Genomic DNA, 25,668 nt, shown 5'->3' on the forward strand with positions numbered 1-25,668 from the left:
GATAAAACCTTAAATAGATCATATACTATTCAGTTTGTATCCTTGAATATGAAGCCCTTAAATTTAAACATACCATAATAGGATTCTGAATATGAAACAAGGGGGAATTAGCTCTGATCTTAATTTAATTTGATAACAAACCAAGGTTTAGAATATTACCCACACATGAAAGAAAATAAGCAGGCATTTGGGAAATAGGGGGAAAATGGACAACCTTAATATTTTGAGACATAAGACATTTGCATATTTTTCAGAAGTGTTTTGAGAATAACAGACATTTGCACATGTTTTCTATATTAAAAACAATTTCAATTGCCAATAAGAATGCTTGTAATTCCCATACCCTCATAGGTAATGTAAAGTTTCTTGGAAGAAACAGAAATAATCATTCTGTGTTTTTCATAATTATAAAAATCATAGAATGCAGTTTATTTTTCGCAAAATTTTACTTAATATACTTTTTCTAAGGTAAGTGTACAAATACTGCTAAAACTAAAGGAATTTAAAGCATTACAAAGCTGTGTACTTTTGTTAGTTCTTAGGAAAAATAGAGTTTTATTATGCTAGCTACTTATATAGTAAACATATTAAACTGTAACAACAGAAAGGTTATACAGAAACAAATATGCTACTAAGGTCAAATATGTCATATGAACTTAGAAATATATTCTTCAGTTAAGAGGAATTCCTCTTTATACAGGGCCTAGTGATAAAGAACGGCAAATAGTATTTATATCAAATATTTTCCTATAGTATGCTTGATGAATTAACTAATGCTGTTTCTCACTTTCTAATTTTTTTGATTATTCCATAATTTCTTTTCATGTCATAACAAAATCAGGATTCCATGGGACAGAAAGCACACTCTTTTGTTTTAAGCTAATAGCCCCAAAAGGATGGGCCATCATGAACGTTTTGATACTGATAGGTACATCCAAAGGATGATCTGGCCTAAACAACTACTTACCAGTTTTCTCCATTATGAGAGTGTCAAAAAGGTCTATAGATTTTCTAGTAAATGGCTAAGTAATATGTATCCTAATGGATTCTGAACTTCCCAAAGATTATTCACAGAGTTAATTATGATTCCACATTTAGTTTGTCCGTGTGGTAGTCAGGATTTATAATGACTTTGTGACTCAGCAGGCAGCTTAAAATAATATAGGCTGGTGAAATTTGGTGTAGCTGATTTAGACATAAATATTTCTACTTAGTAAGTGTTTTTTTTTTTTTTCTTAAAATGTTGCAGAAGTTGTATGCATTCAAGAACCCAACCAAAGAAAAAATATTTAAGGAATACATGACCTGAAATTGAATCTAAGGAATGTTCCTATGTTGTGAAATAACATACCAAGGTATATTTTATGCCCATATTTTAAAAGAAAGAAAGAAAGAAAGAAAGAAAGAAAGAAAGAAAGAAAGAAAGAAAGAAAGAAAGAAGGGGGGGAGGGAGGGGGAGGGAGAGAGGACAGGAGAGGAGAAAGGGAAGGGGAGAGGGGAAAGGAGGGGAGAGGAGAGGAGAAGGAAAAAAGGAAAAAAAGAAAAAAGAAAAAGGCTTGTAAAAGACTAAACAAAAATTTTCACTTACTATTGGAACATGAGTTCATGCCCCTGGGATGAACAAGGTGCTTCTGGGGAGCCAAGTTCATGAGGTTCAGGAAGAGGTGTACAGGGAATAGGTGTATCCTGAAAGTGTGGCTGGGTATCCCACTTGGCTCAGTCAAACAGGGTCTTTTCATGTTTGAAAACCTTTTCAAGGTTTCCATTCATAGTTGGTCTAGTCTGCAATGCCATTCTTTTTACCCCAAATTGACAAATGCTTTCCCTAAAAGGTTCCACAACAGAACAAATATGAGAAGCTTAATAATAGGTATAGTTTTATCCTGACAGACAGCGCCATTAATTTTAACACTTGATTACTCAGAACTCTAGAAAGACTGATAGAAAACATGATGAATACTAAAGTCTTTTAAGGGGAAAACTACCATAAAAATAACAATGCTCTATCTCTATTGCATTTGGACTATTATTATAGTGGTCAGTTAATAATACATACTAAAAAATATGGAATAGAAAATGACTTGAATGTTAGTAACATGAGTAGACCAATGCAAAGACAATGGCCTGTTTATTTTGGATTATGCATCTGTTAAGAGTCCTTAGTAGAGGATTCATTGTAAGGGTGGTACAGAGTACAAAAAAACAGGCTAGACTCACACAACTATTAAGTCAACAAGATCAAATCTCACAAGGTACTGGAGGTGTAGAAACCATTTCCTAAGAAAATGGCTCATTCTTGGAGGGAAATAACCATTTTCAATTTATCAAATGCTTACTTTGGAATTTTGTTAAGAATCATTTCATTTAATATTCCAATGACTCTGCAAAAAAAGGTACTATCAATTCTATTTTAGTAATAGAGAAATTGAAGTTTAGACACATTGACCGAATTGTCTAATTATATTTGTAAAGCTGCAGAGCTAACATTCAAACCAATAATTTGGTGATTCCAAACCATGTGACTCATTCACTCAAATTTCGGCAAGAGAACGAGTGAGCTTGCCGGTGAGGAATAAATAAACCTCAAGGACACTGGGATACTCAGTCAGTAGTGCCGTGTTGGCCAGAGGTGGTGGAAGAGGGTATGAGCTTAGTCTTAAGTAAGGAACTTTGAGTAAGGAAAGGTTAAAGAGAAGAAATGAGGAATAGTTTAGCAATCTGCCTTTGCAGCTTTTCTAAAGTTTGGCTTTCTTGCATTTTGAAATCAACAGTCAGGACAACAAAAGCAATCTTTTTTTATTTTCTCCCAGTCTGCACATAGTTGAAAAGACAAAGATAGTGAATGTCCCTAAATCCTCATGACTGTTTGAAGATGTTTTCTTTTTCTTTCTTTTTTTTTTTTTTAGATTATTTATTTGACAGAGATCACAAGTAGACAAAGAGGCTTCCTCCTCTCTAGAGGAGGAAGCAGGCTCCCTGCTGAGCAGAGAGCCTGATGCTGCTTGATCCCAGGACCCTGAGAAGATGACCTGAGCAGAAGGCAGAGGCTTTAACCCACTGAGCCACCCAGGTGTCCCTGAAGATGTTTTCTAATGGCAGGAAGAATGGATTCAAGTTGCTAATTCAGAAAAGTACACATTCTGTCCTAATTTAAATGATATATAATATACATGGATATAGTAATTTTTATACTTTTAAAAAGATTTTATTTATTTAAAAGAAGAGAAAGAGAGAGAGCACAGCCCAGGATGGGGGGAGGGGCATAGGGAGAAGGAGACTTAGACTCCCTGTTGAGCAGTGATAATGACCTGAGGCTTAACCGACTGAACCACCTAAATGACAAAATATAGTACTTTTTAAATGGATATATTACAATTCATTGAAAGAACATTATCTGTTCTGATAGACAGTTATTTGAATATAAATTAATATGAGACTCTAAAATTCTAATTATGTATTTTTAGTTGCTATAAAAAAGTATTGAATCATTTATCAATTTAAATTCTTTCACTACCTTATAATCAAACAAATACAATTGAGCCAGTTTTCTAATCCATGTATTTTAAATTTATATTTTCTAAAAATGAACTTGAATTTTCAAGAGTGAATTTATTAATTCACTCCAACACTTGATATGTCAAAACTTATGGCAAATGAAATGAAAAACAAACACTATGGTAATTATTGGTTTTCAATATTTCTTTGAAAGATTTCCTTTTAAACAAAGGAGGTAGAAAAACTTGAACATCATATAATCCAACATCTCATTTATTGGAGAGACAGAAAAGCAGAGAAGCAAATGACTTGCCTAAAGTCACAGAACAGGATAAGGATTGACACTCTGAGCTCTAGTTCAATGTAGGACAATTTCCAAAAATGCCCCTACATTTTTTTCCCTCCCATCAAGAGGGAGGGAAAACTTTGTGTTTTCTCATCCCTTGTGTCTTTGCTAGTCTTCTGAGTTGCTTTGACCGATGTTGTATCATCAAGTAAGATGCAAGTAAATGCTTAGAAAGTGTTTCTGTATTGGGGCTTGCTCCCTTATTGCTCTTGCAACACCAAGAAGGCCGAGGATAATATGTATAATAAGACACATGTCCCTGGTAGTCCTTATCTCCTTGGCCAACAACCTGTCAAACATTTCACTTACTTGTGAACATATTCTATATCATCCAACCACTAGCCAGTTTTCCATATATTCCCGGCTAATTGCACACACAAGTCACCTGGAAAATAACAAATACCCAGCAGACCAACAGAAGCAGAAGCATGGGTTAAATAATTGTTGTTTTGGGTCACTACATGTAGAAGTGACATGTTACACAGAGAATGCTGACTGACACAAATACATATTTAAAAATCAAGGTCTCTGGGGCACCTGGGTGGCTCAGTCAGTTAAGAATCTACCTTCAGCTCAGGTCTTTATTCCAGAGTGTTGGGATCCTGTCCTGAGTCAGCATCCCTGCTCAGCTGGGAGCCCTCTTCTGCCTTTTCTCTCTACTCATGCTCTATCTCGCTCTTTTGATCTCTCTCTCTCAAACAGACAAATAAAATCTTAAGAAGAAAAATTAAGGTCTCACAATACATCTTTGCAGACTATCCCAAAAGAGCAGATCTTCCATGTATATTATGTTGATAAAATTAAAGACAAATAAGAATCTGCCCCTTAAAATTTATTGGAGCTACTCTTAATCTTTTGGAAAGAGCCCTCATATGGCACTGCTAAGGCAAATAATTCCCACAAAATGGGACAAAAGACTTTCCTTTATTAAATATATATATGTTTTAATAATGAAAAATGCAAAAATATGATGACTCAGAAGTTAAAGGAAAACTGACTAGAAGGCAGCTTGGTAACTGGAAGCTGGTACATTTATATCTAATAGAAGAGGAAAAAAATAATAAGAAAACACAAAATTGTTAATAATAGCAAAAAGAAAAACAAAAATAATCGAAATTCGGAGACAATTCAGAGATGCTTAAAGAGTTTACATATTGAAATTTAATAATTGTATTAGTAAATTATATATATTGACTATATATAATTATTATATATATTGACAAAAACAAAAATTTAAAAAAAAAAAGCCTTACTTAGCCTAATTAACACTGCCTTGGGTAAATATTTAGACTACCTTTGAATTCTTGCAATTTTATTAGGAAAACTAAAATGTCAATGTAACCCAGCAGTCCCAATAAAATAAATTGCATGCATGCATAAAATACATCTACAGTTGATAGTAAGTTGCATGAGCACTAGTAGAACATTTGAGGTACTCTGAGGACATATGTTTTGAGGCAAAAATGTCCCCAGGTGTTTAGACATGAGAGCTTCTAAACAATGGGAGTTTAAGTGCCTTGGAATGCTAGGATAGTTTGGTTAAATAGTAGCTAACAGACGGTGATGCTCAGAGTCTGAGAGACAAGGCATAATTACATTCTCCACCTTTACCACTTTGGGAATTAGGAATGATGAAAGTAATGTTAAAACACATTATTTTCAGTAATGCATATTTAAATTTAAAATTTTAATTTTAAAATTTAAGTAGGTTGGCAAGAACATTAGAAAGTTCACTGGAAAGTAATTATAAGTACAGTTTCCATTATCTAAAGTATCAGAACATACCAGAGCTAGAAAATAGGATCTGCTTTCTATGTGCTTAATAAGCAAGCACAACAAACATGACAAATTTCAAACTTTGTGGTAGTTAAAGATATCAATGATTCTAGTATAGGTAGGGATGATGTTCCAAGAAATAAAACACTTAACCAAATTTGAAGTAATGCAAATAAACAAGCTTGGGAAATAGAAAATTCTACATAGTGAAGACAACTGGAAGGAGGCATGAGGGGGAAGCTTAGGAATTAGAGGAGGAGGAGGAAGAACACTCGCAAAGTGCAATTTCTGATCCATTTTCTATGAATTTGGCACACTGCTTAAGTGCATTAATGCCCCCTTAATTTTTCATGAACAAATTTTCAATGCTTAAAAAGTTCACCATATTCAGCGTGAAATTGGTTACTTAAACTTCATTAGCATCATGGATGATGTCTTTAAGTGTCTCACCCACTGGCAGTAGTTTTCCTGTTCTTTTTTTTTTTTTTTTTTAAGATTTTATTTATTTATTTGACAGAGAGAGATCACGGTAGGTAGAGAGGCAGGCAGAGAGAGGGGAAGGGAAGGAAGCAGGCTCCCTGCTGAGCAGAGAGCCCGATGCGGGACTCGATCCCAGGACCCTGAGATCACGACCTGAGCCGAAGGCAGTGGCTTAACCCACTGAGCCACCCAGGCGCCCCTAGTTTTCCTGTTCTAAGGGAATTTTAGAGAAGTGATACATTCACTCTTTTATCAGTTCACACTGTCTAACACAGATTCTTTTTCAGCAAGTTCTCTTTATTCCTCTTAGAACACTTCTTGCCTTTTACTATGAAATATTTTCCTTATGATAACCAGCCTTTTGACTACTTATATTATATATTAAAATAATAACAATATTATATGGAAATTTCATTTTCAAAGTTATAAAATCGTAACAGGTTTTAGCAACTCCCTCAGCAAAAAGTTCTGACAGTACAAGTATGTCTAGACACAGGAATTAAGACAAAAATATTAGTTTGCTCTTTTTTTGACAAAGCTTTTGCTTTGGTGTCATTATTATTGTTAGATGCTGCATAACCCAAACCAGTATGATATCTCTAATTCAATACAATATCTTTTAAGTGAATTTCCAATAGTAGTAAGAATGGACATGTGTGAGTGAGAATGGACATGTACGTGTGGTGTCCATATTTATTTATGTCATATGTACATATATTTTTAAAATTTTATTTATTTATTTGAGAGAGCCACCCAGGCATTGCTATATCATATAAGTATTTTAAATAACTTTACTGATCTTATCGCTTGAAACACAGATTACTCATTAAGCTAAAAGTATACAAAATATCGAGGCACCTGGGTGGCTCAGTCAGTTTGGCTCAGGTCATGATCTCTGGTCCTGGGATTAAGCCCCAAACCCTATGTCAGGTTCTCTGCTCAGCAGGGAGCCTGTTTTTCCCTCTCCAACTCCCCCTGCCCCCTGCTCATGCACTCTCTCTGTCAAATAAATAAAATCTTTAAAATATTAAAAAATTAATATTTTTAAATATTAAGTGAGAAAAAAGAAAGTAAGAGAGGAGAAAAGAGAAGGAAGGAAGGAAGGAAGGAAAAAAGGAAGGAAGGGGGCGAGGAAGGGAGGAAAAGGGAGAAGAAAGAACAAATCAAGGATTTATCGATAAGAAGTAAAGGGTAAGTTGAGAAGTAAATTATAAAATGTTTTTATTGTTTTGGTCCATCGAAATTAAATCAGTTTTTAGAAAGAACCCAATTGCACTCACTTTTGTGCTTTGATCCACTGATTAACATTTGCAACCACTGACTCACTTTCCTGATGGAGTCCACTGTCATATCGCACTGCTTCCAGAGCCAGGCGTAGAATTTCCAGCTGTGGATGCAGACAGATCAAAGCATATGATGGACTCTCTACAACACAGTCTATCTGGAATACTAATAATAGTCTGTACTACTTGTAAAGAATCAAGTCATTTTTCTCCACTCCTTCAAATAATCAGGGTTTCCTTGTACATGCTATTAATTGATTCAATATGCGGAAGGAATGTCTGAACTTTTCCCACGCCTTACACTTACTCGTTTTTTATTATATACATTAGTCTACCTCCAGAGGTTGTTTTAATTCAAGTCAGGTTTTTTTTTTTTGTTTTTTTCCTAAAGATGGAGTGGGTCCTTGTTCTGTTTAGCTTTGAATGTGATGTATTTTCATATGTTTTGGAATTTTGTGTCTAGGTATCATCACCTACTCTGTTCAATTTTGCTGCTGCTTCACTTGCTTACAGTAGAATTTCCTCATCTACTTTGATAAATATTGAGATTATTTACTATGGATCCCTTACACAGATTCTTTAATCCTGTCCGACCCTTTTTAAGATTTTCCAACCCAGTAGTTCAAAGCCCTGACCAATGACTGAAAATGATTCACAGGCTCTCATGCTCTGAGAGCCCGGGGGCCTTTTTCTTTTTGCTTGTTTACATGTTTGTTTGTTTTAGGTATGACAGTAGCTGTTTGCTTTTATTTCATTCCTAATTCACCCTTTGCATGTTTATAGTTTCTTCTCTTTAAGGGGCAGTTCTGGAAATCTTGCAGGTAAGCAATAGCTTCTGTTGTATGGCTTTTTCAGGGTTTTGGAATGCGCAAGATATGCCAACAGCTGCGGTGTATTCCCAATATTTTTAAAAGACAAAAAGCTTAATGGGGGATAACTTCTGTAATTTCTAGTTGAATAAATATGTATCAAACCTGTGAGATGTACTAGAGCTGCGTGACTGAGAATGAGAGGGCACAGAATAAAAAGATATTTAAAAACGAATGTCTTCCCTCACACGGCTTACAATCCATTTTTTGAAGAGGGTAAAAAAGATTATTGAGAACTCCTTGGGTGATCATTGTTTGCCTAAGCATCAGAGTGGGTAGAATAGCGTCCTTTACACTTTCTATAAGCCAGTAAATGAAGGGGAAGATTCTGCCTTAGGTGTTAGGAGCAACTGAGGTTTAGAGGGCTAATGAGTTTATATGTCATGAAAAATGCAGTGAGACAATCTTATTTTCTTATTTAAAAGAAGGTTTTCATCTTCCCACTACAGGTTTGCCATTGCTAGTTTTTTTTTTTTTCAAAGATTTTATTTATTTGACAGAGAGAGAGAGATCACAAGTAGGCAGAGAGGCAGACAGAGAGAGGAGGAAGCAGGCTCCCCGCTGAGCAGAGAGCCCGATGTGGGGCTCGATCCCACGACCCAGAGATCATGACCTGAGCCAAAGGCAGAGGCTCAACCCACTGAGCCACCCAGGTGCCCCGCCATTGCTAGTTTTAATGTTCTTAGTTGACTGAAAGAGTTTAACTCAGAATGTTATCTATGTGATTGGTATTTCATGTATGACATAAATGTGTGTAGGTATGATTAAAAACAAAAACAATGACATAGGAGTGACTCAGCAATTATTCCCTGAAATAACGTCAATTTCATGAAAACGTAATTCACATCAAAATGCAGTTCTACTATGATGGAGAGTAAAGTAGTTAGACTATGTAATTCAAATTATTTTCTTTCATCTTGCAACCATATTCAGTAGAATGTGTTACGCATTGGCAGCTTGTATAGTTCAATGGCCAGAAGGAAAACCTAATGGTCAGAAGAAAACAGGGATCCAGCTTGCATGCTTCTCTGCTGGGTGTCACAAGAATGGGGAGAAAGAAAGCACAATGTTCCCCACTTTGTGGTGGGGTGCAGGAAAGGAAGCTTAGTATGTTCTACATAATTAAGCTTGCCCAGAGCACAAAGAAGTGCAGAGGAGAAAGATTTCTAAATCTGATGTTTTCTCAAACTCTTCCAAAGTTAAAAATATATATATATATATATATATATTATATATATATAAAAATGCTGGTCTAGCACATTTTTCCTCGTTATAAATCTGGAATATTAAGAAATGAACATGCATATGTTAAATAAACATTTATCTTTTAATTTATAAGGAATGACAGACAATGTAGGATTGTTCTGAAACTGACTGGGGAATATATGAGGGAATATAGGTATGTCTTCAATGTTATCTTTCCATCTGCAGCTATTTAAGAACAATACACATATTCATATTTTCAAATAGTCATATAGACTTTAAAAACACTGCTGCTTTTTATAAGGAATACCATTTTTTTTCAGAGTTGAAAAATATCCTCCACTCAAGTAGCATATGTTTTAATCATGATTCAATGCACAACATCATTGATATTTTTAAATGGATAATGCAATAAATCTTTGATTATTACACACAAAAGCCTATTATAGTATTAGTGTGTATAATACATAGTGGAAGAGATAATAAAAATCTAATCAAAGTCAAATCAAAATTAATATTATAAAACCCTTCTGAGACTCATCTGTTATATATGTTAATATTATGTAAAAGGTAATAAAATGGGAGCAGGAACAATTTACATTTTGGAAAAATCCTTGAAACATCGTGAATTATTAAATCAGAATTTATTCTTATTTTGTCTCATAAGAATGTAAAAATATTTGAAGACACTTAAAGCTGTCAGTGGACAAATTTTCTGATGAAAGTAGAGAACATAAATAAAAATTCTGCACAAAATGTCATCTTCTATAGCCAGTTGTTTTCATGAATGTAGGAATTTTTAAACTATCATATTCTAAGCTACATTAACAGAAAATTTTTGAAACTAAACACTTCATATTTTTCTTGTATATTATCTAAAGTAATTATCTCTTGTGATGTATTTCAGAAAGATGAAAACAGATCGAAAAGTTGCCAAGGAGGACAGGTAGGTTTGTAAATGTCTGAAGAACTTTAATACTATTAACAGTCCTACTTATTGTACGTGTAATGTGTGTTGTCATGGTTTTGTGTTTTACCCTGTAGTAAGCCATCTTTTTCTCACCTGTAAGATAGAACGTAATTTTACTGCTCATTTCACAGCTGAGCAATGATCACAAAGCTATTTCCAACAGTAGAGCTGTTAGCATTTATTCAAATATAGGCAGTCTGGATCCTGGGTCTCTGCTCTTAACTGCTAAGATATGATAAGGATAAGTAGGATTAATGGCATCATTATCAAAATATAGGGAGAGCTGAGGAGGGGGCTAGCATTTTTTGTTTGCTCCTCTATATACTTGGAAGAATAGCTCATCAGATTTGTGAATGACATAAACTGATGTAATACAATGTTCTCAAGTTGAACATTTGAGACTAACTTAAAATTAAAACCTGGGTGGCTCATTGGTTAAGCATCTGACTCTTGATTTCAGTTCAGGTCATAATCTCAAGGTTGTGAGATCAAGCTCCAGGTTGGGTTCTATGTTAGGCATGGAGTCTGCTTAGGCTTCTCTCTCTCCTCCCTTTATGTCTCCCTCTCCTCTCAAAATAATAGTAATAATAATAATAATAATAGACACAGTTATAAAGTTCTAACTATAAAAGCAATCAGAAATCCTTTTCACACTTTCTGGTGGTACAGAAGACTCAAGCTCCTGTCCTCTCACAAAGATCAACAGTTTGACAGCTATCCATATTCAAAACAACTCTGGAGTTCACTTAAGAAATGTCAGCAATCCAGTAGAACAAAAAATCTGAGAATAACCACACAAAAAGAGAAAAGAGACAGCTTTGTTTTTCCTACATCATCCTATCACCCAAGCCAGCGTTGCTCAGATCCAAGAACCAACTTTCCAGCTATATAGTTCCCCTCAACAAGAAAGGAAGAATGGAGTGAACAGCCAGTTTTTCCAGCCCTTTTAGCCATTGTACAAGGCCCAGCTCCATTTTCACCCCACTAGACCAGCAAAGTAAGACATATCGAGACCCTGATAAGAACAAGAAAGAAAAGCAGAAGCCACCACTAGCAGTCATGCAGCAGGAGCAATCACAGATCAAGGTGACCTGTTCACGAGACAAACCCAACAGTTCAGACTATTGAATAAGGAACCAAAGGCTATCACTATCCCCTTCAGATTTCTTCAGTCTTTGCCTCATAGGTATTCATATTCATTGACACCAGACACCTGAATCCCTCCCTTCTCCTGCTGCTGCCATTCTCTGTCTTGTGTGTACTCGGGGCTAGCCCCTCTATTAGTGCATTTAGATGCCATTGACCTCCTGCTTGACACTGACTTCTATGATGTATCATAACCTGAGGAAAACTGTGCATCTACCGGAGAGTACCTCCAATAGCCAGGGTCCCCACAGATGCTTATGGACAGAGATGAGGCCCTGTATCTCATCACTAGCTCACACCACTGCACTCATCTTCAGCTACCATCTTCAGTTGTGTACCTGGACACCCCTTGCACACCTCCCATCACTGGCTTCTACTGTCATGCATCCATGACAAAACCCAGTGGTACACCATGACAGCCAGGATCTCCACAGCTACCAATGTGCCCAAAGTTGGCCCAGCACCTGCTGTCTACTGGGACTCCCACCACTATATGTGCATCTGCAAGCAGCCACTGCCACTAAATAGGTAACTGCAGATAGTCCCTCAAACAAGAGTGTGCAAACAACCAGCAATGGCTACCATCATTGTTGCCCCACTTGGCCTGGCCTCCACAGGAGTCATTTGGCCTGGAAGATTCTGTGGACACCAGAAACTCTTGCAACGATTACAATGCCCTGCAGTGCTCATCAAGGACCATGCAGTTGTTGATACTGTAGACCCAGTTGCCTGACCTGAAGAGATGTCAAGCCCCTCAGGACATGAATGAAGTAAGTCAGACAAAGACAAGTACTGTATGATGTCACTTTTATGTGAAATCTAAAAAAACTGAAACCATAGGAATAGAGAGTAGAATAGTGATCATCAGAGACTGGAAGAGAGAAATGTTGGAGACATTGGTTAATGGGTATAAATTTCCAGCATAAGATGAATAAGTTCTGGGGATCTAATGTATAGCACGGTGACCATGGTTACTAATGCTAAGTCATGGGGCACCTGGGTGGCTCAGTGGGTTAAAGCCTCTGCCTTCGGCTCAGGTCATGATCCCAGGGTCCTATGATCAAGCCCCGCATCGGGCTCTCTGCTCCGCGGAGAGCCTGCTTCCTCCTCTCTCTCTCTGCCTGCCTCTCTGCCTACTTGTGATCTCTGTCTGTCAAATAAATAAATAAAATCTTTAAAAAATAATAATAATAATGCTAAGTCATACACATTGTAGGATAGCACATATTAAATGTTCTCACCATAAATGGGACATGGTAATTATGTGATGTAATGGTGATATTAGCTAATGTTATGGTGGTAATCATTTCTCAATATTTAAGGGAACCAAATTGGGGCACCCAGGTGGCTCAGTCTGTTAAGTGTCTGACACTTGATTTCAGCTCAGGTCATGATCTTAGGGTCATGAGATCAAGTCCTGCAGTAGGTTCTGTGCTCAATGGGGAGTCTGCCTGAGATTACCTCTTTCCCTTTGCCCCTCTCCCCACTCCCACTCATAAATAAATAAATAAATAATATATTAGAAAATAAAATCAACTATACACTTGAAGTTTATAGTGTTTATGTCAATTACATCTCAATACAACTAGAGAAAAAAAGAAATCCTTTTTATAATTTAATTTGGTAATATTTGTCAAAATCTATATTTTTATGCTTTATCTCATTATTGAGAGAAATAATGTAAAGTGATAAGAAAAGCTTAATTTACAAGGTGAAAGTTTCCTCATAAATCAAACCAAATTGATTACTATGAGCTTATATATGATAGCATTTTTCAAGGACTGTCCTAGAATGTTAAAGAATGTTAAAAGAATACAAACCTTTCTTTTTTTATAGAAAGAAGAAATCTGCAGACTTCCTACTCTGAATCAGGAATTCACGTAAAGTTTTCCAACAATGGGCCCCAGAATTAAACCAGTCTCTTACCTATTGGGTTGTAAAGAAATTGGGTGCCATTCCCTTAGCACACAGTACTTACCTTATATGATTATTTCCTCCTATTAGGTATTTGCTCTCAAATGTCAACTTTATCTAATAATGTCCTGGAGGGAAAAGGCTAACTTTTGTTTTCCAAGGTATACCTGGAACCATGTGCATATGAATCACCCATAAGCATATGTATGAATGATGAATAGATGAGTAAATGAGTGAATAATTAATATGTAGATGTCTAGAAAAGAAACACATATATTTCCCCCTTCTGATCAGCTACATAGGCATATGGAAAAAAGTTCTTTTGCTTACATTTCTTTCACCTTGGAACTGTAAGCATAAGACAAAATCTTGTCACTCAAAAAGAAAAACTTCTTTAAAAATTATTCATAAGAAGCAAAACTACTAGTTCCAAGATAGTATTTGGGGGAAACAAAAAAGGATGCCTTGAGGATGCCCAGACGGTTCCTGACTTGGTGGAAACCATATGCCAATCATTGTTGTTGAGAGATCCCAAGTACTAAGAGTGATAATAATAATAAGACAAATAATAATAAGCAATTGAATTTGATCGAGCGTACGAAAGCAGGCAGAGTCAAACCTCTTAAATGAACATTTTCATTTGAATCAAGTAACTGGTACTAGGTAGAGTTTGAAGTCAAGTGGGCTTTTTATATAGTGCCATGATTCTTAACCAAGGTTGATTTTGCTTCTCTATTTCCTGAAGTAGCCAATGGCAATATGTTAAAAATATACAATATAAAATCATTTGTTACAGTACTATCTAAAATAGTAAAAATTTTGAAATAAATTGTCAGCTAAGAGAGGATAAGTGTGCATTTGATTACAGACATTTCAACAGGATTTTATGTAATCGTGAAATCATCCTTATGACGACCATGCTTAAGAAATGGATTGTAGGGTGCCTGGGTGGCTCAGTGGGTTAAGCCGCTGCCTTAGGCTCAGGTCATGATCTCAGGGTTCTGGGATTGAGTCCCACATCAGGCTCTCCATTCGGCGGGGTGTCTGCTTCCCTCTCTCTCTGTATCTGTCTCTCTGCCTACTTGTGATCTCTGTCTGTCAAATAAATAAATACAATCTTAAAAAAAAAAGGAAATGGATTGTATCAAGTAGAGATTAATGCATGTTTGTTTTTTATTAAATCACAGAAATAAATATGCATATGTATCTGAAGGAAATATACAAACTTAAAATATTTATAATAACAGAGTTGGTAATTTTATTTTTAAAAATTATCTTTCATGCCATTTTAATGTGTTTTTTTATAATTTTACATGTGATAAAGTATGACATGAAATGGTTGAACCAATAATCAGCCCGTGTCAGTTTGAAAATGAGAACACTTGCTTTTCATATTATCACTAAATTATAATTACTGATTTTTAGATTTTTAGTAAATATTCAGTGATATTACCTAAAATTATCACTTGAGAAAATTAAGGAAAGAAAGGGAAAGAAATCAAGTAAGTAAATGGATGGGTTTTTTTTGAGTTTTAAAAACTCTTTCATGAAGTGAATCTTATGAGAACACTTTCAAGTTGTATTTATACTTAAAAGTGGGTTGGGCAAATGTGGAAAATAGTTAAATAAATGAAGTAATATTCTTATGAAACTATTTGTACATTTAAAAAAAAAATCTGGATTAAGCAAATTTTAGAGTTGCTTTCATTCATTCCCATTTGCGGTACGAGAGACAAAAAACCCAAACTTGTGAAATCAAAACAAGGTTTGAATATGGCTTCAAGTCATTAATGTTTTAGACAAAATGGCAAAATAAGCATTTCCTCTGCTGCGGTCCCACAAACCATGATCACCGTGCATGTGCGTATGTGTGTTTTCTTGTCCTAGGTTTCTTCTCGGGGCCCTCTCCCACCACACGTCATCTAGCAAAGCCTTGCTTCCACTCCTCTCTTGGCCACTCCACTTTCCACGCTGCAATAGGAGTTATCTCCTTAAATAGCAAATCTCATCCCATGCGTCCCTTTTCCAGAGCCCCTTTTCATTCTTTAATGTTTGCTCACAAGATTATTAGCAAAAGTCTGATCCTGGCTTTCGAAGATTCAGACTCGTTCCACTCAAATTTCACTCACTAATTTCCCACAGACTCTCTAGATTTTTGCTCACATTCTTTCCTACCACATGATTTTGTGTGCTATTTCCTGTGTGTTTAAAATGCCACTCCAATTTACTTACCTATCTGTCCTTGGGAATGCTGTTTCTCAAGTATTGCAGAGAACTCTGTACAATATATATATATTCTCCACATAGATAAAGCCTTGGATCCCAGAGGTCTACCTAATGTGGGGAAACCTAAGTTAGAGATATCTCATACTTATCACAGCTACAACCATACCACACACACTCAATCCCCATATTCATAATTCTCTGATAAAATCTATATGTCTAACTAGTCTATTGGCCTTGTAAGTCCAACAGAACGGAGATCGTTTTATCGTCTTGTGTTTATTATGAACCCAAAATGTGTATTGATATTATTTAGATTGGAAATTGAATACAAACTTAACTCACTGAGGCCTGAAACAAACATGCAGACTCGGTGTGGTTGTGCAAGCAGGTGTGATCCCGGCGTCCGCAGGAGTGAGTGGACTCTCCAGCCATATGGCTGAGCTGAAGCTTTCTTGGTCTCCGCAAGAGAACAGCTTCTGCAGTGTCGGGTTCCAGCAAGATCTCTGTGGCAGCAGCAACAGCTCCGGCTGCTCCAGCAGCTCTGCTTGTGTTCCAGGTGTTGTAGGAAGAAGTCAGAGTCTTGGTCACATCACGGGCTCCATCTGATAGTGGGTCCCTCTCTGAGCAGTCATGGAGGTCTTTGAAGGAAATGCCCTAAATGACAGGCCTGGACAACGTAGCCTGCTTGTGTTGCTGGGGAGTGGGTGGCGAGGAATCAGTCTTACCTAATGCAGGTGGGCAGAAGGAGAGAATGGTGGGTCACCAAGGCCCAAACTGTAACCTTGTTATCCTAGAGTAGGTAAAGATTGGGTGGCAAAACCCATTAAGTATCTACATCGGCTGGTGCCTCACACAGGGTAGGAAACTGTCATACAGCTTGGCTGATGCTGTATTAAGTCTTTAACGTGACTGAGTATGGGGAAGGCTTCCCATTACAGGGTATGTTAGGTCCTCCAAGTAAGACCTCAGCAAATATCTGTGGAATAAATGAAAAAATGGTGCCTCGGAGAAAACTGTGCATTTAAAAATGTCGCTGAAACTTGATACATTCAATAATATAAAGTGAAATATATAGCTAAATGTACAATGAAGAACATAGAAAAAAAGCTTAACTTTGAAAATTATTCAAGTATACCAATGCTATAATATATTATTCTTTAAAGTTCTGAAAAGAATGAACCAATATTTGGCTTTCAGATTTTATGTACAGAAATAAAAACTGTATAGTCTTTCTGGAGAATAATAGGTAATATATAAAAGAAGACAGGAAAAACTTTGATGTAGTAATAACACTTTGGTTAAATATCTAACAATAATAATTACAAAGGAAAAAATGATCAAACCTTGAAAAAAAAGGATAAAAAAAAAACAAACAAAGAAAAAGAAAAGGTGTCAGCACTCTTAGCTTAGAAAATTAGGAAGTAAATTATTGAAATGAAATTGTGCTTTTAAAATAACACATAACTTAATGATTCTTATGTAAAATTAACTATGTTACAAACACCAATGTACACATTCAATTTAATTACAATTTCATGGGAACTGCTTGAAATTATCAAAATCAAAAGAGGACTTAGGTGTTGGTGAATGTGTGGTGGTTTATGACAAAAGTACTCCTTTTTATGTTTCTTTTTTCTGTTTGTATTAATATTTATGATAATGTTAATGAAGTGTCTGTTGTGATGTCTTGATATATAACATGGTTTAAAGTGGTGTCGTGGCCAAACTTGTATTGAAGCTGTAACACCAACAAGCTTCTGTTGTATCTTCTCTTCTTTGTAGATCCTCATACATTTGAAGAATAATGAAATTGCGTCCTTGCTACATTTTTCCTTATTGTCATATACGACGATATAGATTTTTCACCTTTATTGAGATATAATTGACAAAACTATGTATATGTAAGATATACAACATGATGATTTGACATACAGATACATTGTGAAATGATTACCACAATAAGTCCTTTCCTTGATATTGTGATGATTTTTTACATGTAGTAAGAACATTAAGATCCACTCTCAGTGAGGTACCTGGGACACCCAGTTGGTTAAGCCTCTGTGTCTTGGTTTTGGCTCAGGTCATGATTTCAGCTGGGATCAAGCCCCACCTTAAGTCTCAGCTCAGGCTCTGCACTTAGCAAGGAGTCTGCTTGGGATCCTCTCCCTCTGCACTCTGCCTCCACTCATACATATGATAATGAATACATGCATATGCACACTCACTGTCTCTCTCAAATAAGTAAAGGAAAAATAACACTTAAGGGGAGAAAAAGATCCACTCTCAGAAAATTTCAAGTATATAATATGGTATTATTAACGTTATCCCATTGCTCTACGTTAGCTCTCCATAACTGATTCATCTTGCATATCTGAAACTTTGTGTCCTTTGACAAATACCTGCCTTTTCCCTCACCACCCAGCCCCTGGCAAACACCATTCCACTCTCTGCTTCTATCACTACACTTCTTTAGATCCCATATATGTAAGTTCAAGTAGTATTTGCATTCCTCTGTCTAACATTTTACTTGGCATAATATCCTCCAGATTTATCCACGTTGTTGCAAATGACAATTTTCTTCTTTTCTAAGGCAGAAAATTTTTGCCATTTTTCTTCTTTTTACACAAATGCAAAAAAAAAAGTCTTCTTAGAGAAAATATATGAAATGCATGATTATATTTATTTTGATAGTATGCCAGGAAAAGCAATAGATAAGGCTGTGTTGTGGCCCAGACTCTGTACTTAAATCACTATCCAACTGATTATAAGACAATTACTGTGATAGTTAATCATATGTGTCAACTTGACTGGACTAAGGGGTGCCCAGACAGTTGGTAAAAAGATTCTTAATGTGTCTGAGAAGGTGATTATGGAAGAGATTAGCATTTGAATTGGTAGGTTGAATAAAGAAGATCTTCCCTCATCAGTATAGTTGGGCATCATCTAACCCTTGGAGGGCTTGAATAGAGCAAAAATTCTGAGCAAGGGTGAATTTGCACTTTCCTTAAATGGAGACATTCATCTTCACATTGGTGCTCCTGGTTCTTGGGCCTTAAGACCTGGACCAGGACTCACACCATGGGATCCCCTGATTCTCAGGCCTTCTGGTAGGGATTGGAACTACACACTGGCTTTCTTTAGCCTCTGGCTTAAAGATGACAGATCATGGCACAACATCCTGTTGGTCCTTACTCTCTGGAGAACTCTAATACACTCAGGTAAGTGAAACAGCAGGTAACACATTTATTAATAAGGGATAATACTTTTATGGTTTAAACTTTATGTATCCTCTAATGCTACAATATGAATTGCTAGCAAAAGTGATGTTATTGTAGTAGATTCCCATGGAATCTAATTATTTAGGTGTCTTACATTTGAAATATGAATAAACATATTTTAAAAATCTATTTAAAATTTTTTTAAAAATTGAATGCCGGTCCAACAACTTTTTATAGTAACTTATATAATAGACTATATCTTACTGAAATAGATAATATAGACATTTCATTCTTGTGTGAATTGCCTTTAGATCTCTAGAGAACAAACAACACCAAAAATCCTGTTAGTAGAGCAAAATATTCTTCTTTTACATTTGGATATAGATTTCAACACTTAAAATATTTACTTTCATATTAATTTCATAATTACTATTTAAATATTTTAGTAAACTTAAATTTTAAATATAAAGATTAATTTTCATTTACTAGTTTATATATTCTCACATATATATGTCTTTCTTCATATTTGTATACATTTATATAATTTATATATATTTATTTATATATCTATTTCCAAATACTCTTTTCATTGGCATACTATCTAGCTTTATTATTTTTTAATTTATATCTCTAGAGCTAATCTAGTTCATGCTTATAGTCTATCTTGCAAGTAATACTATGAACTGGATTGACTGATTCATTTTCTTTAATTTTAGATTTGTGTGTTTCATTGAGCAAAATTGTCCAGAATCTACCAATTCCGATATGTTTGATCATGACTATCATTTGTTAACTCATATCACTTATTATGAAAATATTATTTGTTAAATAGATAGAATCTGGTATAATAAGGAAGTGTATCACAAATGTGACAATATCTTTCACATATGCATGATTATGATGTTTAAGGAACCTCCAAGTAAACTAATATAGGCTTGAGTGAAATTTAAGATTTTTTTAAAAATAAATACTTATTTTTGAAATTGCAGTGTGAGGCCACATTCATAACTGCTAACTTTGTTTTTCTAATTTCTGACTTTAAGATTTCAGGGTTCCCCAAGCTGGCTAGAAAAAGGAAAACTAATCTTTTAAAATATGACTTTTACTCACATAGTTTAGCATTTTTCTCCTTTCCATTAGAGAGGATATATACAAGAATATATACAATGTATGAAGGAAGTTTCTTTGAGAAACGAAATTAGAAGACATTTTATTTAACTGAATTTTAAAATACCATTAGAAAACAAAACTGTAATCAAGCAAAAAGTAATAGAAAAGATTGTCCTGAGAGTACATCACTAAATGCTGATTTGATAAAATGAAGACACTCAAATAGAAACATGGTCAAATACAAAACCACATCAAGACTAGGTAAAAAACAAATGGATAGCAACAGTTAACTTTAGTAGCTAAAAAAGAAAGAAAGAAAAAGTGAAGAAAGAAATTACACATTCAATACCTGGGAGATAGAATTTTTCAACTTCTTTAGTTGATAATATTACTTTTTTGATACCATGATACCCACTTGTATTGAATCCATATATATAAAATTCTTAAATCTATCAATCAAATTTAAAAGTCTGGCCAAAAATCCCAGAGGCTCAATGTTAAATTTCCCCACATTTGTCAAACCCGCTTGTATTGAATTTCCACTTACATCAACCTATTAGTTTCCCCAGCAATCCTGTGTTTTTATAGGGCTTTAAACCACTTCCTGGTGCCACAGAAAGGAGGCAGAACAACAGAGTAGGTTCTACCGATGTGCTTTCCTAGAAATATTGAATTACTTTGTTTTATCAAAATTTCTGTCTGATCTCTGGAAATTAGATATATAGTAGGCTTGTTTCACTTTCTATAAAGTTAGAGCAAAGTTGACTGAAATTGTGGAGATACTAAAGCTTGATGAAATATTTAACTGCTTCTATCTGTCACATCCTAATTTTGAAGATTGTTACTTAAAAAAAATCCTTATCCTTCGGGATAAGCTTCCTATTTTAGAAAAAATATAGTGAATAAATTTACTTTCCTCTTAGATTGTAAAATGTGTTTTGTTTTTAATATATGGGACATGAATTGCAGAGAGTCTATATTGGGATTATATTTGGCACTAGAGGCCATGGAATGGCAGTAAAAGACAGGATCTTGTAAAAAGTGTGAATATTGATATCACAATATTTTTTGTTGTTGTCCAACCATTCTGGGGAGGTACTCTTAAATTTACTTTTATTACACTGAAAGAAGGAAACTTCTTGCTGTTGTTGCATTTTGCCTGATTGGAAAGCAAACTTTTAAAAAATGTTCCCAAGTTTTTATATTCAGGAGGGACATTTGCAATTAGATTGGGTTTATTGGATATCATTTGAATTTTTCTTGATTTCCATAAAAATTGCCATCAAAATCTTTTTAGTGATAAATCATATTGAATAACAATTCATTATCTAAAGAAACATCTATTTACGTAAAATGGTTAGGAGTTGAACAATCAAGTTCATTGTGAACACGGTCATATTCCAAATGGTGAATGTCTGATGAAAGATAAAGAGTAAAACAATTTAAAGGGGAAAATGTTCCTGTTTTTAGCCAACATTTTCCAAACTGCATTTTATGAGGTGTTAGTGTTCTGTAATAAAGAGGCTTCTGAATTGTTCATACACTAAAATGGAAATTTGTAATGTGCATTAGGAACATAAAAGTTTCAGAAATATTCTATAATTATCGAAATTAATGGTACCAGTGAACATATTTCAATATTAATGTGTTACAGAGATAGAAGGCTTCTAGAGATCACTTAGCCCAACTCCCTAAAACCTCATTAACTGAGATTGGTCTGAGAAAGGGTTAGCTAGAGTTATAAAAATGTAGTGCTGTGAAGTGTGTAAACCTGGCGATTCACAGACCTGTACTCCTGGGGATAAAAATACATGTTTATAAAAAAATAAAAAATTAATAAAAAAAGTAAAAAGATGTCTATATGTCATTTTATGTAGAGAAACTGATGATTCAGAATTTTCTGGTTTGAATCCTGCCTCTGCCTCTTGGGTAAGAGTCTTAATCTTATGTACCGAAGTTGTTGTTGTTGTTGTTGATGTTCTTAATCTACATAATAAGGATAAAAATTGCATATGTCCTATAAGTGCTCTGAAGAATAATGATGTATATAGATGATGTAGAAAACTGCTTGGAAAAATACATATGTATTTATATTTAATGTATAATACATGTATATAATATATATTTAATTTTATATATTGAATAGTTATATCAACTTAATTTAATATATATTTAAACAATATATATTTACTAATATATATGTTATATATATATATTCTCACTTATGGTCAATGTATTTTATTCCATAGATTAATCATGAGTATTTACTATATGAGTATGTATTATTATACAGTTACTATCCAGAGTTCTGAGGTTATGAAAGGAAGCAAAAATCTAGTCATTATAGGAGCATTTTTACTGATGTAAATCTTATAAGACTGATCATTCAAAATTTGCTCTCTGTTTAAAATTATTTACTCCATCAATTGTATTTAAGTCTCTGTAATTGATGGACAGTGTCTCAAGAAACTAAGAATACACTACAAATTTTTATAATATAATTTATGAAACTTGAAAGGGTTGTAGGATTTCTTGCATTTACTGAAAGTGATATAGTAAGAAATGTTCAAATTACAGTTGAATTATTAACAAATGAAAATCTGATTTATTTATCCTGGTTAATATAAAAGAAGAATGTTGGAACAAAGAGGATGACAATAGATGGCCATCAAAGGATCAAGAAAGTTGATGAAATGATGAAACACTTCACTGCTCTTTAATGACTTTATTGACAAGTATATTCAAAGTCATGCTCAAATCAAAGACAAAATGGAAGAGTTCATATCGTAATTACCACATAATTAATTAGAATATATATATTCTATACATATATGCATATCCCATAATCAATATTTTATTCATTCTTTATACTAAGAGCACTGAAAACTTAAATTTAGTTAAATGCAATGTCAGGTAAACTTATTTTCATAACTTTCCTCTTGTTTTTCAAGATAGCTTTCTAGTAAACATTTATTTTTCATTATTTATTAGGAAACTTTGTTACCCATGAAGGACTTTTCAAATTTTCTGGTGCAAATTGTACTCTGATAGTAGGAGGTCTACAAAAAAATTCAGCTCAGCTTAGAAAAATGGTAACTAGTAGTATGGCAAATCTAATGAATGGGTAAAGATGACAACTTTTTGTATTCATTGTTTAAATGACTACTCCTAAATTCACTGATTCATAATCATATAACAAACATCTATTAAGTGCCAAATACTATCTATAATGTTGATAAGTGCAGTAATGGGATAATAAGAATAAATAAAGTACAGTGCTGGTACTTGTGAAATTTTCTAGCATGCAGGGGAGATTGACATATAAATTATACTTTGATTCAAGCTATCAGAAGAAATGCACAAATTACCATATGAGCGATAAAGAAGGATAACTCTTCTAATCAAAGAAACAATATTCCTTTAACATAATTCAAAGAGCCAACCTCACTCTTACCCCATGGTTAAGTCTACATCCAATTTATTCCATTAATTTGTTCATTCAACAATTTGGGCATCTTTTAAGTGCAGGAGGCATACATATAAAAACATATTACAATATAGTATAAGTTCAGGAACATAGACAACTAATTAAGTCTGCTTTGGACTGTAGAAAGAGGCTTCAAAGAGGACCCAAATGTGACATAGGAACAGTTTCTGGAAGAACAGGTAGTGTTCCATATTGGAAGAAAGTGTCTGAAGAAGAGGATAAAGAAAGTGACTTGGGCAGGTAGGGAGCAACATATGCAAACAAAGGATATGAAAGATCAAGGGTTTAGGAAAGTTTTATCACACTTTGAAAAAAATGGCATTATTTCCAAGAAAAGTCACCTAAGCAAAATTTATAATTTCCTGGTTCCTGCCCAACTTACAAATTCAAAATTAAGGAAGATGTATCAAAGATTTGATAGAAGCACAGAGACCTATTCATCATGAAATGTATACTTAAAAAGTAACATGAAATGGATAATATTATTTTTCATTTTGTAAATGATGTGTAATTACAAAAACCATGCTGATATTAAATATTCTGCTCCATGATTTTTTTTAATTCATATAGTCACTCTCTTAACCGCCAATCAGATCATGTACACAAAATTTTCAGCATACCTGTCCTCAAACTCCCTTTCCCATTCACTACCTACCTACCCAGTGATGTCATGAGTCTGATGTCCATCATCATCATCATCATCATAAATTAGTTTGGGCTCTTTATGAAGTTCATTTAAATAAAATCACACAGCAGGTATTCTGTTGTGTCTGGCTTCTTTCAATCAAAGTTATATTTTGAGATTCATCTGCTTGTTGCATGTATCTGTGTCATATTCCATTTGTGAATAGACACCCACAATGTATTTATCCTCTTTCATGTTGATGCACATTTAGGTTGTTTCCAGGTTGGGGTTGTTAGGAATAAAGCTGCTGTAAATAGCTTTATCATGGTTGTCAGCAGACATTTCCATTGGGCGTATACCCCCAAATGAAATCCTAGATCATGCTTAGTTCAAGAAAGTATTAAATAAGACAAACCATAAGAGACTCTTGATGTCACAAACTGAGGGTGGCCGGGGGAAGGGGGGAGGGAGACGGTGGTGGGTTATGAACATTAGGGAGGGTATGTGCTATGGTGAGTGCTCTGAAGTATGTAAACCTGGCGATTCACAGACCTGTACCCCTGGGGCTAATAATACATTATATGTTTATTTAAAAAAATAAAAAAAATTTTAAAAAGAAAGCAATAAATATCATTATCTTGGAAGTTGAAATTTGCTTTTATATTTTGACACTGTAGAATATTACAGAAAAACAAATAATACTGATGGTAGCCTTATTGGTTTGCTAAGGCTGCCATAATAAATTACCACAGACTGGGGTGGCTTAAACAACAGAAATTTATTTTCTCACTCTTCTGGAGGTTGGAAGTCCAAGATCTCAAGGTGTTGTCAGGTTTCATTTTTTTTCTGAGACCTCTCTCTGTGGCTTGCGGATGACTGACTGTTTGCTGTGTCCTCACATGGCCCTTGAACTGTGTCCAGGTATGCCCAGTGTCTTCCCGTGTGTTCTAATCTACTCTCATTATAAGGACATCAGTCAGGTTGAATTAGGACCCATCCTGAAGGCCTCACTCTAACTTAATTACCTTTTTAAATGCTCTATTTACAAATACAGTCACATTCTGAGGTTCTTGGGGGTTAAGTTACAATCTGTGAATTTGGGGGAAGGGAGTGAAGTTCGGTCCATAGTAATAGCTTAGTCTGATGTGGATCTTCAGATATTTAATATCTAAAAAATCTCATGACTCCTAAAAGAATAATTCCAATGAATACTAATTCATAGACCTAAATAGATGGAATACTTCCCTAAATACTTTTAGAGAATAACTTAAGGGCAACATTTGATAAAATGTTGAACTCCTTATCTACCAGTCAGGAATATTAAAATTTCCTCAGATAGCTACATTTGTGTGGAAGAACTATTTCCAATTATAAAGAATTTTTGTCTTAGGTCATGTGATTATATATCGTGCTATATAAATGTATGAGCATTGCTTTATTTCCTACAAAATAGAGTTAAGAAAAATGATGTTTTCTGCTTTCACACGAGGTTAGAAAGTAAAAATAAATTAATATAGATC

This window comes from Mustela nivalis, assembly GCF_964662115.1.
Source record: "Mustela nivalis genome assembly, chromosome: 2".
NCBI classification, from domain to species: Eukaryota; Metazoa; Chordata; class Mammalia; order Carnivora; family Mustelidae; genus Mustela; species Mustela nivalis.